Below are 10,548 nucleotides of genomic sequence, written 5' to 3' on the forward strand. Positions count from 1 at the left end.
GATCACCGGGCGGCAGCAGCGAGCGTGTCGTAACGCTCAAATGCGCATGCGCAGCGCTTGAGCTGCAGTACCGCCTTTTGATCGCCAGGAGGCGGCAGAGAGCGCGTTGTAACACCCCACTGCGCATGCGCGGAGTCCCTCCTGCAGTACAGACGTTTGATCGCCGGGCGGCGGCAGCGAAAGCGGCGAGAGCTAAAATGCGCATGCGCAGCGCTTGAGCTGCAGTACCGCATTTTGGTCACCCGGCGGCAGCAGAGAGCGCGATATAACACCCCACCGCGCATGAGCGGTGTCCCTCCTGCAGTACCGACATTTGATCGCCGGGCGGCAGCAGCGAGCGCGGCTTAACGCCCAAATGCGCATGCGCGCCTCTTGAGCTGCAGTACTGCATTTTGGTCAACGGGCGGCAGCAGAGAGCAGGCGTAACGCTCAAATGCACATGCGCGGCGCTTGAGCTGCAGTACAGGCTTTTGATCGCCGGGCGGCAGCAGCGAGCTCGGCGTAACGCTCAGATGCGCATGAGCGGTGCTTGAGCTGCAGTACCGCATTTTGGTCACCGGGCAGCAGCAGAGAGTGCGGTGTAACACCCCTCCACCCATGTGCTGCGACCGGACTGCAGTACTAGCTTTTGATCGCCGGGCAACAGCAGCGAGCGCGGCGTAACGCTCAAATGCGCATGCGCAGCGCTTGAGCTGCAGTACCGGCTTTTGATCGCCGGGAGGCGGCAGAGAGCGCGTTGTAACACCCCACCGCGCATGAGCGGTGTCCCTCCTGCAGTACCGACATTTGATCGCCTGGAGGCAGCAGCGAGCGCGGCTTAACGCCCAAATGCGCATGCGCGCCTCTTGAGCTGCAGTACTGCATTTTGGTCACGGGGCGGCAGCAGAGAGCGGGCGTAACGCTCAAATGCACATGCGCGGCGCTTGAGCTGCAGTACAGGCTTTTGATCGCCGGGCGGCAGCAGCGAGCTCAGTGTAACGTTCAGATGCGCATGCGCGCCTCTTGAGCTGCAGTACCGGATTTTTATCACCGGGTGGCGGCAGAGAGCGCGTTGTAACACCCAACTGCGCATGCGCAGAGCCTCTCCTGCAGTACCAGCTTTTGATCACCTGGCGGCAGCAGCGAGCGCGGCGTAACGCTCAGATGCGCATGCGCGGCGCTTGAGCTGCAGTACCGGCTTTCGATCACCGGGCGACAGCAGAGAGCGCGGTGTAACACCCCTCCACCCATGCGCTGCGACCGTACTGCAGTACCAACGTTTGATCGCCGGGCGGCAGCAGCGAGCTCGGCGCAACGCTCAAGTGCGCATGCGCTCTGCTAGTGCGGCAGTACCGCATTTTGGTCGCTGGGCGGCAGCAGCGAGGGCAGGGGCACGCGCTCTCGGGGCGCGGCCGCACGGCTTGTCGGGGACGGGCGCAGCGGAAAGCCCGCAGAAAACTACACGAAACCGGCAACAACACTACACCTCGTGCCGCGCCGCGGGGGGCGCGGCGGTAGCAAGGACTACGCCGCGCCGCACTCGCCCGAGAGCTATCCGGTTGCACGGCAGCCACGTCCGCGAAAACTACACCTCCCGGCACGCACCGGTAGAGATAGCACGGTCGCCCGGCAGCCGAGTGATGGAAGACTACACCTCCCGGCATGCTCCGGGGAACCAACATGGCCGACCGGAAGCTCCGTGCCCCCGGACTACAGCTCCCGGCATGCCGCGGGAGGCAGCTGTCCCTGCCCTCTGACCCTGTGGGGACACCCGTTCTCCCCGGCCGATGCACCCGGAAGCCCCGCCGAGCCCCCAGCGCAGCCCCGCGCAGGCACGGCTGCCCGGCTCCCAAACGGCGCGGCCCCCCCCGCCAGCCTCGCCGCCCACTCCACTCCTCCCTTGGCTCACACCGGCCCTTCCACGGCCACCCGGGGCACGGCAGCCCCACCACCAACCCCACAGCCTGCAGCTACTCTGGCAACGCAGCCCATTTAAAGGGAGGGGCCGTCGCCATCAGCCTCACTGCCCGCCCCTGGGGCTCCTCCAGCCCCACTGCCCGCCCCTGGGGCTCCTCCGGCCCCAGCCCACAACCGGAGCCCAACAGGAACAGGGGGCCATCGCCCGAACCCCACAGTGCGCCACCTCCTCCCCTGGGCTCCATCACAGCCCCTAGCCCGGTGCAAAGGAAGTGCAAACGCAGCCGCGCGGGCAAAGGACACAGGGAATGTTTATTCAGTCACACATATAACAAGTCCTGGGAGCGAGTCTGCTCCAGGGCTTGGAGCCTCCGACACTCCCCCTGCCCCTGGGACACCTCACCAGTCGTTCCCGGAGCCATGCTCGTCGGTCTGGTGGGGAACAGACAGTTGGTCAGTCAGCTCCTGGAGTGATGGGCTGCTGGGCAGAGGCCGCCAAAAATGAGGAGCAGGGCACAGGACACTAGAAGAGAAAAGTGGCAACCAGCTGAACAGTGGGGGTGTAGTGAGAAAGCATGAGGCAGGGAACGGGACAGCGAGAGAAAGATGGGGACAAGGAGGCCAACAGAGATGGAGAAAGAAGCAACAGGGAGAGAGGAAGAGAGGCAGCAGAAAGAGGGAGAAGGAGCAGGACAGAGACTGATAAAGAAGGATGGGGAGCAGGATGGAGATGCAGAAAAAAACAGGGATGGGCAGCATGACAGAGAGGGAGGAAAAAAAAAATAGGGGCAGGGAGCCAGGACAGTGAACAATGGAGGGAAGGGGCAGGGTGAGGGGAACAACACAAAACAAACCACATAGCTACACGCTACAGGGCAGAGAGGGAAGAATTAAGAAACAGGGACAGGGAGCCAGAAAAAAAGAGACCTGGAGAGCAAAAAGAACATCAATGTGTACAGAAAGAAGAGGGGGGGAATTCTAAAATAGGGTCATGGGGGAGCCAGAGACAGTGAGATGGAAAAAGGACAAAAGCGACAGGCTACAGGGCAGAGAGGGAGGAATTAACAAATAAGGACACAGAGCTGGCCAGAGAGAGACAGAGAAAGGCAAAAGATCACACGGGCGACAGGGCAGAGAGGGAGGAATTAGAAAACCAGGGACAGGAGCCGGACAGAGATAGAGGCAGAAATAAGATGGGGAAAAGAGACAGGCCACAGGGCAGAGAGGGAGGCATTGATCAATAGGGACAGGGGACCAGAGAGAGCACGATGGAGAACAGGAAAAAATAGCGGTGGGCTACAGGGAAGAGGGAGGAATTAAAGAACAGGGACTGGGAGCTGGACAGGGAGACATGGAGAAAGAAAAAAAAAAACAACCAGTGATGGGCTACAAGATGGATAGGGAGGAAATAAAAAATAGCAGCAGGGAGCCGGACAGAGAGAGATGGAGAAAGACCAACAAATAGTGTGGGGCTATTTCTGTATGGGATGGAGGAGGAAAAAAATAGTGATGGGGCAGTGAATAGGACAGAGGAAGAGAGAGAAGAAGAGCAAGAAGAGCAAGAGATGGAGAATGACAGAAGGATGTAGAGAGAAAGACCAGGACACATAAAAGGGGGGGCTGGGGGGGGACACACATCAGAAGGGTAAAAAGAAAAAAGAGAGGGATACAGAAAACAAGTGAGGGACAGAGCGTGAGAAAATGGGATACAGAGAAAAAGAGAGGGATGGGGAGCAGGACACTGGGATAGAGAGCGAGAGCAACAGGGAGAATGACAGGGAGATGAAGCCAGAGGAAAAACAGGGACTGAAAGCAGGACAGAGAAATGGAAAAGGAAAATTAGGGATGGGGAGCAGGACAGAGGGATGGAGAGACAATGAGGGATGCAAGGATAATGACAGGGAGGGAGGGAGGGAGGGATAGGGAGCAGCACAGAGGTGTGGAGAAAGAAAGAGAGGGATGGGGAGCGGGGCAGAGAAATGAAGAAAGAAAGTACAGTGATGGGGAGCAGGACAAAGGACTAGAAAGAGAAAAATAAGACAAGGGAGAAGACTGAGGAGCAGAGAGAGAAAGAAAGGTCGAAATAAAAGGTCAGAGAGGTAGAGAAATCAAGAAAAATAGGGACGAGGGGCCCTGCAGAGAGAGAGAGCAAGAAAATGTCAGGTCGGTGAGTAGGACAGAGGGGTGCGGGAGATTGGGGGGGAAGGAGAGGAAGAAGAAAGAAGGGTCAAAGACGGTGACAGGGCGCAGGACACAGAGAGAGAAAAAGGACAGGGAACAGGACAAAGGGATTGAGAAATAAAAAAAAGGGTCAGATCTGTACAAAGAGACCAAGAAGGAAAAGAAGAAAAAAAAAACAGCAATGGGCTAGAGGACAGAGACAGAGGAAGAGAAAAAAGGGCCAAGCAGGGCAGAGGAGGAGAGAAAGGAAAAATGGGAGAGCCGGCTGAATAGGGAGGTATATCAAGAAACAATTGGACAGGCAGCGGGACAGAGAAATAAAGAGAAAAAACAACGACAGGAAGCAGGACAGAGGGACAGTGAGAGGAAACAAGGGGCAGGGAGCAGGACGGTGTGAGGAAACAAGGGGCAGGGAGCAAGACAGAGGTGGAGAAAGAAGCATTGGGGCAGAAGGACAGAAAGAGGAAAAAAAAGGCAGGAAGAAGGATGGGGGATGATAGGGGGAAAAGAAGGACAAGGAGCAGGACACAGATTGTAAGAGAAAGACAGGGACAGGGAGCAAGACAAGGTGATATAGAGAGCGAAAAAAGGGACAGGGAGGCAGGACAAAGTGAAAGACAGGCAAAAATAAGAGAAAGGGAGCAGGACAGAGATGGAGTGAGAAAAAACAATGACAAGGAGCAGGACAGAGTGACAGAGAACCAAAAAACCAAAGAGGGAACAAGACAGAGAAATAAGGGGAAAGTCAAGGAGAAGGACAGAGAAACAGAGAGAGAGAGGTGGGGGAGGATAGGGAGCAGGACAGAGAGATGGAACAAGAAAGGAAAAAAGGACAGGAGGCAGAACAAAGGGAAAGAGAGACAAGGACAGGGAGCAGGACAAAGAGACGAAAAAGGGAAAAACAGCAATGGGCTACAGGACAGAGACAGAGGACGACATGAAAAAAAAAGAGGGAGAGGGAGCAGGACAAAAGCGCAGAGGGGAAAAGAAAAGGGAGCAGTAGAACAGGAGAAAGAGAGGGAGAGAGGAAAAGGGAGCAGGACAAAAGAATAGGGAGAGTTACAGGGAAGCAAAAAAAAAAATCACAGCAGCATGGGAAAGAGAGAGGGCCAGGGGAGGGGCAGGGAGGGTCTGGGATGCAGAAGAGGGGCGACAGGGCCCTGAGGGCCCAGGACTCACCGCAGCTCTCACTCTCGGCGCTGCTGGGAGAATTTGCCAGTTCAGATGCTTCTTTCTCCTCCTCTCCTCCCTTCCTCTTCTGTAACTCCAGTCGCTTGGCTGTCCTCCACCTAAGAGAATACATAGGTGTCTCACAGCTCTTATGAGATGAGGCTTCCTAGACATGTAGCCTCGCTCACTCGCGCACTACACGGCCGTACCATGCTGCTGGTGACACATACAGACCCTGCAGTGCACGTTGGTGGTCTGACCTGCTGCAGACTACGAAGAAGGATCCCTCCTCACTCAGAGAGGCAGGCTCTCTCTTGCCTGCAGCTGGAAGCAGCTGCTGGCTGGCTGGCCTTTGATTTCTTCTTCTTTACCTTTCTCTGTCCTCTCCAGCTTCAGCTGCAGCAGCTCCTGTCCACAGCGCTCCACCTGTCCCTTTTCACCCCCACGCTGTGAGGAGAGCGAGGCTGGGCAGAGACAACCCACACAAGCCTGAGGTGGGTGCAGTCAACAGCATCCCCAGGGAACAGACAACTGCGTCCTCAGCACGGCCTCTGGGAGAGGGAAAGACGAAGCAGCCACCGTTACTACCATAGATAGCCCCTGGCCAGACCCTCTCCTTCCGCAGGGGCTTCTGCAGATGCCGCTCTTTCCCCGCGCTGCTGCTAACGGCACCCGCGTTAAGGGAGAATCAAGCACATTCGACGGCCAGCTTGCGGCCTTCACGACAGGGCTTGGGGCGGCCTGGGGCTACGGGACAGGCTTCAGGGGAGGTGCTGGAGCTGGGGGCAGCTGCACAGGGCGAGCGGGGCTGGGGGAGGCTCAGGGGGAGCCCTGGCAAGTTGGGGAGGCGCCTGGCGTCTGTGCCAGGGTGGGTGTCCGCCTCTTTCCCCTCTCCCCTTCCGTCAGCCCTCGGGTAAGTCCCTGGGGCTGTCCTGACCCAGCTCGCCTGCAGTGGATCGGGAGCCTGCCGCAGCGGGCGGTTTGCAGCTTTTCGTCCCGCCATCCCCGGGGGGCCGGCGGGCAGGAGACACCCCCGCACCTGTTACCGTAAGTCAGCAGACAAAAAACTCTCTAAGACCCAATTTGGAGTTTTAGAAAGCAGGCATTCTTTATTGCGGCACCGGGTGCACAGGGGATCGCTCCACCTAGTGTGCGCACCGGGCTGCTCAACTATGGGAGTTATGTACAATCAGAATATACATATTCATTAAATTTCTAAGAAATGATTAGCATATTCATGTTATTTCTTGGAACTCATTAACATATGCAAAAGTCTTTAACGCATGCACTCTTATGTTCATTGGTGGTCTTCCAGGGTCCTCTGGTAGTCGTCGATAGTCTTCCTCACTGTGTCTGCCAATTGAACTCAGTCTTTTCACCTAGTTGCAGTAGCTGATTTCAGCATAACTTCCTTATCCATTCCACCCCTGTACACACAGCTTCAAGGATTCCTTTTATCTATGGAATGTCCAGTCTGCAGAACATTTAGCTACTTTGCTTCGACAAAGAAAACCGTATGTCTCTTTAGTATTTCGGTATCACACCCGCCGAAGGGCCTCACTCACCTCACCGGTGGCCAGCGAGCCGCCATGCTGCTCCCGGGCACCGCGCATGCGCGGGACGCCGACGGCGCGCCGGAGGGGTCAGAGCCGGCGTGCGAACGCCGGGTTGCAGTACCGCGCTTCGGCCACCAGGCAGCAGCAGCAGCGAGCACCCGCCGGGCGGCGCGTGCACGGGGGCGGCACCGGCGCCGCAGTCCCGCGCTTTGCCGAGCGCCCGCCGACACCGCGCACGTGGGGCGGCACCGGCGCTTCCTTAACAGGAGGCAGCAACGAGCGCGGCATCGCATCGCCGTTACCGGCGGGCGGCAGCGTGGAGCACGGGGACGCCTCCGCGTATGCGCTTTTCCCCAGCTGCAGTGGTGGTGCTTTCGGTGGCCGGGCGGCAGCGTCACCTGAACTGCCCTTTTCTGGGCGTTAGCGGGGTGAGGAACGACTGACGCCTCAGCCCCGTTTACACCGTCCCAGGACGGTCACGGCTGATGGGGGGTACAGGGCTTAAATTCCTCTGCCCTCTTCCCACCTGCGGCCCAGGCAGTAACCTTCGTTGCCTCTGTACCAAAAAGCATCCGAGCGGCTCGGGCACGTCAGTCCTTTGCGTTTGGCTGCTCTAAGTCTGGCAGTTGTTTCTGTCCATGGCCCCCACCCCATTACCTATGGAGGAGATGCAGTACGGGGAACCTGCCGAACACGGCTTTTTATCCCCAGTAGTAAGCCCCAGGGATTGCTGTATGGATCCGCATGTGGCATCAGGGTCGTGGGAGTGATGGCTGCGAGTCAACAGGTGCTGGTGAGAGATTTAAAAAAAATAAGGCAACATAGATGACACCCTGAAGGCAGGAGAGCAGAGACTGAAAGCTGCTTTGTGTGAGAGGGGCAGCTCTGTTTAGCAAGAAACAGCGTGTCCGAGCAGACCAGGTGCAAGTGGCTGATCTGCAAATGAGCAATAGGTATGCTGGTGATCCTTGGGCTTTGTTGTGTTGTTTGCACCTTTCCTCACCTCTGTGCTATCAGTGCTCTGCTCTCCTAACCCTGCATACACACGAGGCTTCCTGTGCAGGGCTTGTCGCTCAGATAAGAGATGCTGCACGATGTTACTTACCACCCTGCCCTCCAGCGCGCAAAGTAATTAAACATGAAGCAGGGAAAGCAAAGAAGCATGTTGGTATATTAGATGTCCTCAGCAGATGACCGCAGAGCCCTGGAGGTTCCATCTTTGCTCTGTACAGAAGCATAGCTCTGGATTCCTTGCCGCTCCTGCCAGTGAGCATGGCAGTCGCACTTTGCTGCCTGCAACACACAATACATGGTAGGCTGGATGGGCTGTTCTGCCAATGTGAAGGGTGAGCAGCTCAGTTCCTTTGGCTGCCTAATTCATCTCCTTAAAACAATCACTTCAACACTCAGTTTCTTTATTTCAGACCCCTCTAAATATCTACTGGCCTGGAAGCCATTCTCAGCTAGCAAACACAGCTCAAATACAGTGCTGATGGAAATCTAGCTGTCATTTTGCTTTGATGCCAAAAGGCTTTTGTAACTTGAACCCCTGATTGTTTTGGCATCAAGACTGCAAGGCAAGAAATACCCCTCTTCTTGAACAAGCAAGACACCTGCCAAATAGCTGTGCACAGTGATACGTGGCTGCCTGTGACTGACACCTTTTTCCTGCTAAAACCAGAGCACGGTTCCCTTGTGAAGAGCCATTGGTGGTGCAGAATGTTCCTCAGCTTTCCCTGCACTGGGTCCCCAGAGAACAGCGTCTTAGTTTGACTGGAGCGTGCAGCAGCCTGTTGTCCTGGCCCCTTGCCCTTGAGAAAGTGGCCACCTGTAGCAGTGGCAGAACAGCTGCTGCCCAAAGGGGAAAGGAATGACTTGGTGTAAAGCTCGCCAGGCTGCCTGTGTCCAGTGCAGAGTCGATGACCTCGGCAGCCTATACACAGGGTGAAGCTAACAATGTGAGAAGGAGTCACAGTGTGTAGCAGTTTCTGCAACAACCATACTTTCCAGCCTAGCTGGACAGAGTAAGAGGTGAGAGAAAGGGGCCTGCTGGGTGCCTTGGGAGGCAGAATTGCTGTAGATTGTGCCATGGCTGTTTCGCTCTTTGTCTTTGGTAGAGTTACTTCCCAGAGGCTGGGAGACAGGTACGTTTGCACGGCATGAGTACTGCTGCTTACAGAGCAAAAGGCACTATACAGCAGCCATGAAGAATAAGGATGGCCAATCAAGATGGTAGGGATAACATGGAGAGCCTAAAGCATTAGCCAGACAGGGCTTGCAACTAACCTTGTGTCATGGTTTAATCCCAGCCGGCAACTAAGCACCACACAAACCGCTCGCTCACTCCCCCCCTGCCCCAGGATGAGGGAGAGAATCAGAAGGGTAAAAGTGAGAAAACTCGTGAGTTGAGATAAAAACATTTCACCACCCACCACCCCCACCCCCCACACACCCACACTTGTAAGGAAAAGAGGAAAACAAAAATAACAAAGAGAAAAATAAAACCCAAGGAAGACAAATGATACAAATGAAAACAAGTGCTCACCACCAATTGACCGATGCCCAGCCAGTCCCCGAGCAGCAGCCCCCCACCAACCTCCCTCCTAGTTTTATTACTGAGCATGATGTCATATGGTCTGGAATATCCCTTTGGTCAGCTGGGGTCAGCTGTCCTGGCTGTATCCCCTCCTAACTTCCTGTGCCCCCCCAGCCTGCTCGCTGGCAGTGCGGTGCGAGGAGCAGAACAGCCCTTGACACTGTGTCAGCACTGCTCAGCAGTAGCTAACTCATCCCTGTGTTATCAACACTGTTTCCAGCACAAATCCAAAACGTAGGAGGAGGGAGAGTGGGGTGGGAGTGGGGTGTAGGGAAGTAGGTGGGGGGGGTGTTGGAGTTTGGGTGGGGGGCAGTGGGCAGGTGGGGGGGTGCAGGCAGCACTCCGGGGATCCCAAATATGGGGGGGTGGAGCAGGGGTGGAGGGGGGAGAGGAGGGAGGGGGGGCATAAGATAGGAGGGCAGGGGATGTGGGGGGCATGTCACAGGGAAAAAACTCACATGGGGGAAAACCTTGCTTAGGGGGATGTTTCAGTGGAAAGCATTTGGGAGGCCGGAGAGACACACAGAGGGGGACGGGGGGGAGGAGATGGACATGAAGGGGGGGACGGACATGGACGGACAAGGGGTATGTGTGGATAGAAAGGTGCATGGGGGGGCATGCGTGGGGATGACCTACACCAGGGGGTCCATCCAGGATAATCCACAGCAGATAACTCACCTGGGATAACCCGCAAGAGGTAATCCACTCCAGATAACTGACCCACACCAGATAATCCACTCCAGATAACCCCCAGCGATGCCCCTCAAACTCCCAGGGTTTCAGCCCAAATTTTCCCCAAATTGGTTTGGGGTTTGGTTGTGGGTTTTTTTTTTTTGCTTTTCCATAATATAAAAATTGGGGTTTTTTTGCTTTTCCAAAATACTCAATTCCGGGTTTTTTTGGTGCTTTTCCACAACATAAAAATTGGTGATTTTTGCTTTTGTGCATGAAAAGGGGAGGGGGTTTTTGTTTTGTTTTTTACTTTCTGGCTGCACACATCCAGGCAGATTTGGCTTTCCCGAGAGCCCCAAATTGAGGTTTTTCCCCCAAAATTGGGGTTTTTTTTCCCCCTTGCTTTTGCAGTATTTTTGTGCTGTGGTGGCGGCTCCTGCTTTGTGTGTGCAGCCCCACAGGGGAAAGTCCCTGTTT

General features: G+C 55.8%; 2 long non-coding RNA genes across 2 annotated transcripts; both read right to left on the reverse strand.

Annotated features, from left to right (window-relative positions):
- Positions 1-2,189: 2,189 nt before the first annotated feature.
- LOC143166104 (uncharacterized) lies at positions 2,190-6,872 on the reverse strand. The gene is made up of 4 exons (XR_012996366.1): positions 6,813-6,872; positions 5,619-5,798; positions 5,257-5,366; positions 2,190-2,419 (listed from the first exon to the last, which is right to left on the reverse strand). It is a non-coding gene; the product is annotated as an uncharacterized LOC143166104 (long non-coding RNA).
- A 654-nt stretch (positions 6,873-7,526) lies between these two features.
- Positions 7,527-9,155, reverse strand: LOC143166141 (uncharacterized). Its single transcript, XR_012996371.1, has 3 exons — positions 9,090-9,155; positions 7,909-8,096; positions 7,527-7,593 (listed from the first exon to the last, which is right to left on the reverse strand). It is a non-coding gene; the product is annotated as an uncharacterized LOC143166141 (long non-coding RNA).
- Between the last annotated feature and the right edge of the window lie 1,393 nt (positions 9,156-10,548).

This window comes from Aptenodytes patagonicus, chromosome 12 (genome assembly GCF_965638725.1).
Source record: "Aptenodytes patagonicus chromosome 12, bAptPat1.pri.cur, whole genome shotgun sequence".
Classification (NCBI taxonomy): domain Eukaryota; kingdom Metazoa; phylum Chordata; class Aves; order Sphenisciformes; family Spheniscidae; genus Aptenodytes; species Aptenodytes patagonicus.